Below are 7,932 nucleotides of genomic sequence, written 5' to 3'. Positions count from 1 at the left end.
TATAGGGAAGAATTAAATTCCTTATAACCAAAACTATAATAAGTAAGCAAAATTCTGTCATATATAAATAAGATATAATTCTTTAAAGAATTACTCAAAGAACACTTATCAATCTTACCTCTTGGTGGTTTACATAAAATTAAATGAATGAAATTCATCAGAGGTTTTATAGGCTACATTCTAACCAAAATACAACTAAAACTTAAAATTAGAAGCCCTAAGAATAAAAAAAAAATTGTAAATTATTTTGATATTTTAAAATAATCTCCTAAAGAACAACTGGGACAATGGGAAAATCAAGAACTCAATAAAAGACAATTTAGAAAATATAGTGATAATATCCTACATACCAAGATCAGTGCTTAGAGAAAACATCAATAATAGTTTTAAATGTTTTATTGATAAAATTAAAAAGATAAAGGAAATAAATTATTTAGCTTAATATCTAAGAGAAGAAAACACACAATGAAAGAAATTAAAGATAAAGTCATAAATTGGAAAGCAAAAGACAGAGTGAACAGAAACAAGAGCTGATTCCTTGAAAGTCTAATATTATAAAAAATTCTGATAATTCTAATTAAGAAAAATGGAAAAATCTCTGAAAAGTAGAAATTAGAAAGGAAAAAGAAACTATTGAAATAAAAACCATAAGAAATAAATATTGAAAGTATGCTACTGTATTTGTAGTTCTCAAAGAAATTCCATATACAATAAAAATTTCTAAAGTTGATGCAAGACAATAACCTTTACAGATTGGTAAGAGAAGAGAAAACCAGGGAAGTCATCAAAGAAGAATTACAATTTCATAGAAAAGTCTCTGAATATGACTGAATTTTTTAAATGTTTAGAAAATAGATGACACTATGTTACAAAGTGTGTTCTTGACTAGAGACACTTAATACAATACTGATAAGGATAAGCACTCCAAACAAATAGCCAATGTCATAAATACAGATGGGGAAGTCAGAAACAAAGCCCTTTAAAAGGGGATTGCATTAGAAAGGAAAATGTACTCGTGGAATTCAAGGATGGTTCAATTGCAAAATTTAAGACATCAGTGAGTTAAATGGGAATTCACATATGGTCATTTCCATAGAAGTTAAAAAATAATCTGAAAAAATTCAATACACATTCCAAGCACATATTTTCTTAAAAGGACTAAACATATTATGAAACTTTTTTTTTTTCCCAATCAAGTGAAGTGAAGTGAAAGTCACTTAGTCGTGTTCAACTCTTTGCAACCCCATGGACTATATAGTCCATGGAATTCTCCAGGCCAGAGTACTGGAGTGGGTAGCCTTTGCCTTCTCCAGAGGATCTTCCCAACCCAGGGGTCGAACCCAGGTCTCCCACATTGCAGGCAGATTCTTTACCAGCTGAGCCACAGTGTTAAATCAATGGACAATCCTAGAGATAGTTCTTTAAAAGCAGAATTAAATTAAGGTGCTGCCTTGGTTTAATATTGTTTTATTCTCTTCAATAAAATTAAAACATAAGAATAATACATATTGGGCCCATAAAAACAAAATATTCAATTTCAGGTGATTAGAAATGTAAATAAATCTGTGAAAAGTTGCCAGATATAGAAGAAATGTGTAAAGTCAATAATATTCTTGTGTAGTAGCATTAATATCTCTTTAATTATAACAAGAAATAAATTATAAAAAGAAAATTAATTACGTCTATTACTCAAGGATACATTTAATAAGGGATAGATGTATGAAAATAATAAAGAATGTACTGGAAAGTATAAAGGGAGATAAGAACTTCCCTGATGGCTCAATGGGTAAAGAATCCACTTGCAACGCAGGAGACGTGGATTCAATCCCTGGGTCAGGAAGATCCCCTGGAGGAGGAAATGGCAATCCACTCCAGTATTCTTACCTGAAAAATCCCATGGACAGAGCAGTCTGGTGGGCTACAGTCCAAAATGTCGCAAAGAGTCAGACACGACAGCAGAGCACAGCACCGCACCACACATAAAGGGATATAATGGAAGATAGAGCAATCTGTTCTGGAAAATAATAAATTTCCTAAGAAGGATAATTCTCTCTAACCAGAGATTGAACCCGTGCCCTCTGCAGTAAAAGCGCAAAGTCCCAATTACTGGACCACCAGCAAAGTCTGCTAGACCACTTTTATAAAATAAAAATTAACCAAATAAAAAAGGAAACAACTATTTGGGAAAAAATGTAAGAGTCAGATAAGACAAAGGGTTAATATCTAAAGAAGCCACTTCAATACACTTCAGTGAAATGATGAGTCCAATAAACAAAAAGACAAAGTTCATAGGGAGACAATGTACAGAAGAACAGATATGAAAAACAGCTGGGCTTCCATGTAAATTAAATGTTAAATAATGCACAATAGGTGCTATTTAAACAGTTTATATTAGCAAAAATATTTAAAAAGATAATACCTATTGCTAGTATACTGAAAACTGTATATGTTACAGGTGATACTTTTGAACAGAAATAAAAGGAATATTGCAATATTAAAAAAGAATATTTGCAATATTAAAAATAGAATAATAAAAATGCTTCTTCCTTTTAACTCCATGATCCCACATCTGAGAAAAAGCATAGTATCAGAAGAGAATGCAGAATTTTGAGTTGGAAATTCTAGGTCTGATTTCTGATTCTAATACTTGAAGGCTGAGTGACCCTGGGAAAGCTGTTTAATTTCTCTCTGATGCTCCATTTTTTCCGGGGGTTTGAGCAATGCAATCATGCGCGTCAGCTAAAAGCCCTGTGTTCTTGTGACAATTTGTACCTCTGTCCACAAGACTCAGTTTCCTTATCTTATCTGTTGAGTAATGATGCCTATCTCAACAAGTTTGTTGGGATAGTGAGGTCAGATAAATGCATTAATTCATTTAGCTGCCAGGCTTGAGTAGTTACAGGGCGCTGACTCGTGCTGGCCACACTTGGGTGGGCCAAGTATACCCAATAGGCCATTCCATGTCCAGCTGGAGCTGAGTTCAGGGATAGTTTTGTCCCATGATGCATTTCTCAACAGACACGACCACACTGTAATTAATTAGCAGTTCTGGCTTTGAGGTGCAGACCACACTCAGGGTTCCTTAGAGGGGATTTCACATTTGCATTCCGTTTTTGCACCCTCTGAAAAGAACAGGGGCTTCACTTAATATTCCATCCATTGGGAGGATGTATGCATGCGTGCATGTGTTTACAGGAGGGTAATTTGTTTTAATGAATAATCTAGAGTCACCTAGATGTCCAAAACAAGAGGAGTGGATAAGCAAATGATGTTGTAATCACTTAGCTGAAGAGTTTGCCGCCATTAAAATGGAAAATCATGAGGGTCATGAAAGACAGGAAAATATTTGATATAATATTACAGAGGGAACAAAAAGAGAATGCAAAATAACATCTATTTCCCAGTCACAACTATAGGTCCAAAATGAGAGCAGATACTGAAAAACAAACATTTCTATTATAGTCAGGAGTTATTGGTGGATTTTTAAAATTCTTTTTTAATTATTTGAAAATATTATTTTAGCAATAGAATTACTAACATTGAGAAAGAAAACGGCTGCTGTGCAGAGAGGAAAAAAAATGGGTGATTTTACTTAATTTTTGGTTGAGGTATAAACTTACAAAGAGTAAAGTGCTTTTAAGTGTTTTTACATATGTATTATTTTACATACATATGCAGCTGTTTAGTCTCCACCCAGGTCATTTACAGAACATTAACAGTGGGTGACATAAACAGGAGAAAATGGTTTTTTGTGTGTACTGTGGGGTGGACGGAAAACTAATGGTTGATATTATTTTGCAGAAACTATCCTAATGTGGAGATGAACTGTTAAAATGAGTGAACTGAGCAGACTCTCAAGCCCATTTTCAGATGGAGGTCAGAAGCTGACAGCTTTTCCAAGGTAAAACAGTGTGAGCAGACTTCCCTTTTACACTAAATGGCCCAAATGGAGGAAGATCCCTTTAGAATGATTACATACAATATGCATAAGTACAAATCTGACTCCCTCAAAATAGCTGTAGAATCTAGGTTTTCCTTCCAGCAGGATAAACAAAGCCACACAGACAAATCCAACTGGGAATATGACCCTCAAATGCTATACCCCAACCCCCGCCCCAAATTGGGGACTGGGAAAAGAACAGAGTCTGAGAAGGAAGTTGGAAAACCGGAAGCCTAAACCTGTCTTGTTTTTTTGCCCTCATCCTCCCCTGCCGCGTCCTTCCAAGATGCGAATACTCATTTCTATATTCCTCTCACAGCCATCCTAACTCCCCAACCGCAAACACTGACGCCTTCTGTAATTTCACAGTGCTTTCTTTTCGCTGGGTAATTTATCTGAAGTGTTGCTTGGCTGCTTTATCTTCCTCTCCCTGCACGGCCTCTGAAATTGCTTGAGCAGATCCTAACCTCCCAGGAGACAGGAGACAGGCACGCAGCTCTGCGCGGGACGGAGCAAGGCCCCGCGTCCGCGTGGGCGCTGAGTGATGCTGCGTGATGGCAGCGTGAGTCACCGAGAGTAGGGGGAGTGTGGAGGAGGGCGAGGATGAAAAGGGCTCTGGCACCGCGGGAGATGAACGCAGGTCAGGAATCCTGACGTCAGGCCCGAAGCCGGGCTTTAAAAATAGTGAAAATTCACTGTGAATCAAAATGATTCTCTGGGGGAAAAGAAAAACAACAACAACAACTAAATGGACGATGTAAGGTTTTGTGGCTTCGTGAAAGTAATTTATGCTTGACCTCCAGACAAGCAAAAGTTACCAATCAAAATAGATTTAGAAGTGCTTTAAGCATTCAGAAACTTAACAAAAAGAGTTGGAGTGAACTTACTGGGTTCTGTACAATGAAGATGATTGGAGAGTCTTGAAGAGAGAGATACCTGACTCTCTTCTCACTCCCCTTCCGCTGGGGTCACCTGCTTGGGTGGAATGACTGGCTTCTGCTTTAGGGCAAATAGCATGTCTCTGCTGGGTCGGTAAGAGAGAGAATTCAGGATGGGGTTATCAGTGGGTGTGGATGACAAAGCCTGAATTGTTGAAGTCAACCCCAAAGAGGAAAGAACCTGAGTCTGTTTTAGGGTTACATAAGACACCCAGACTTGAATAGTCCTGGCTGCTTACTGGTATCTAGGTACCTACAAGCTTCCCTGGTGGCTCAGATGGTAAGGAGTCTGCCTACAATGCAGGAGACTCAGGTTCTGTCCTTGGGTTGGGGCGATCACCTGGAAGAGGGCATGGCAACCCAGTCCAGTATTCTTGCGTGGAGAATCCCATGGACAGAGGAGTCTGACAGGCTATAGTGTCCATGGGGTAGCAAGGCCTCAGACAGGACTGAGCGACTAACACTTTCACCTACCTACTCTGCCAGATTCAACCTGAAGAAGGGCCAAGCCAGCTTTAATTTGATTTTCCTCTTTTGATGGAAAATAGAAATGTATTAGCAATTGTTCCAAATTACCCCCCTCCCTGGAAAGTCTTTGTGAATTCTCTATCATGAGGTGGTTAAGTTCTTTAGTGAATGATTTTGTACAAGCATTTAATCACAAAAATAATATTTTTGACACAAAGCTGGCATTTAATAAATCACAAATAAAGAGTCAGACTGTATCAGTGGCTCTAAATTTAAAAATCTATTCTGTGACATTAATAATAAAAGCAATCACCTGTGAAAATTAGGTTTTCTGTTTTCTTTTAGTGATTCACAAGCCTGTGATAATAAGTGCAAAAATAGGATTTACCTACAGAATAAACATGTTCTATTCATAAAAACCAAGCAACACCAATAATTAAACCCTATAGTTCTTTAAAGTAGCATTTAAATTTTAGTCTTTTTATAAAATTAGCTCTAATATTTAAATGATAAATAGTAGGAGAGACTAGAGGACCTATTTCTTTCCCCTCCCTTAACTAGACTGATGCAGCTTAGGGACAAAAATTAATTTCAGTTTCTGTTGTTAGTCTTTGTGTACCATCAAGCTGGGGCCATAAGCTGTGAGATGACAGGGAAATGGTAGTTTAATGAAGCACCCTTGATTTTTCCTGTTTCCTTTCATGTAGGTTTTGTCCACATGACAAAACATCAATGTAGAATTAAATATTATACTAGCAAAAAAGATACAGGAAGTAAACATGCTCTCAGTTCAGTTCAGTTCAGTCGCTCAGTTGTGTCCGACTCTTTTTGACCTCATAGACTGCAGCACGGAGAAGGCAATGGCACCCCACTCCAGTACTCTTGCCTGGAAAATCCCATGGACAGAGGAGTCTGGTGGGCTGCAGTCCATGGGGTCCCTGAGGGTCGGACACGACTGAGCAACTTCACTTTCACTTTTCACTTTCTTGCATTGGAGAAGGAAATGGCAACCCACTCCAGTGTTCTTGCCTGAAGAATCCCAGGGATGGGGGAGCCTGGTGGGCTGCCGTCTATGGGGTCGCACAGAGTTGGACATGACTGAAGTGACTTAGCAGCAGACTGCAGCACACCAGGCTTCCCTGTCCATCACCAACTCGAACTCCTGGGGCTTACTCAAACTCATGCTCATTGAGTCGGTGATGCCATCCAACCATCTCATCCTCTGTTGTCCCCTTCTCCTCTTGCCTTCAATCTTTCCCAGCATCAGGGTCTTTTCAAATGAATCAGTTCTTCTCATCAGGTGGCCAAAGTATTGGAGTTTCAGTTTCAGCATCAGTGCTTCCAATGAATATTCGGGACTGATTTCCTTTAGGATGGACTGGTTGGATCTCCTTGATGTCCAAGGGACTCTGAAGAGTCTTCTCCAGCAGAACAGTTCAAAAGCTACAATTCTTTGGTATTTGGCTTTCTTTATCATCCAACTCTCACATCCATACATGACTATGGGAAAAACCATAGCTTTGACTAGATGGACCTTTGTCGGCAAAGTAATGTTTCTGCTTTTAATATACTGTCTGTTGGTCATAGCTTTTCTTCTAAGGAGGAAGTATCTTTTAATTTCATGGCTGCAGTCACCATTTGCAGTGATTTTGGAGCCCCCCAAAATAAAGTCTGTCACTGTTTCCATTGTTTCCCCATCTAATTGCCATGAAGTGATGGGACCAGATGCCATGATCTTAGTTTCCTGAATGCTGAATTTTAAGCCAACTTTTTCACTCTCCTCTTTCACTTTCATCAAGAGGCTCTTTAGTTCTTCATTTTCTGCCATTAGTGTGGTGTCATCTGCATATCTGAGGTCATTGATATTTCTCCCAGCAATCTTGATTCCAGCTTGTTCTTCATCAAGTCCAGCATTTCTCATGATGTACCCTGCATGTAAGTTAAATAAGCAAGGTAACAATATACAGCCTTGACATACTCCTTTCCTGATTTGGAACCAGTCTGTTGTTCCATGTCCAGTTTTAACTGTTGCTGCTTGACCTGCATATAGATTTCTCAGGAGGCAGGTCAAGTGGTCTGGTATTCCCGTCTCTTGAAGAATTTCCCATAGTTTGTTGTGCTCCACACAGCCAAAGACTTTGACGTAGTCAATAAAGCATGCTCTATTTTACCTTTCATTTTCCCTCCTTGTGCTTAGTTCTATCAAGGAGTTACAGATAAGGAATCGCTACCAGGATCAGTTTGTGCTGTTGACTACAGTTCTAGTAATTTATATCAGTAAACGCTCATGCACAAGGCTTTAGGGAAATCAAGTACATCTACAGAGAAGAAGAAGAAGATGTGTGTAGTGCACTCAGTTGTCAGTCAGGTCTTACTCTTTGCAACCCTCTGGACTGTAGCCCTCCAGCCTCCTCTGTCCATGGCATTTTTGTCATGGAAACCTGAGTTGGGAATTGCAAAGTGAAAAGAGCCTGAAACATAAAACTTTAGGCTTTATTATATTTTTCAAAGAAAATCACATGGATATCAAGAAAGGTAAAGATTCTGACTCTAGAACTGGACATTATGACCCTAATTCTCCGATTA

The sequence above is a fragment of the Capricornis sumatraensis genome, chromosome 15 (assembly GCF_032405125.1).
Source record: "Capricornis sumatraensis isolate serow.1 chromosome 15, serow.2, whole genome shotgun sequence".
Lineage (NCBI taxonomy): Eukaryota > Metazoa > Chordata > Mammalia > Artiodactyla > Bovidae > Capricornis > Capricornis sumatraensis.
The sequence above is the reverse complement of the archived record's forward strand: the minus strand, read 5'-3'. Positions refer to the sequence as shown.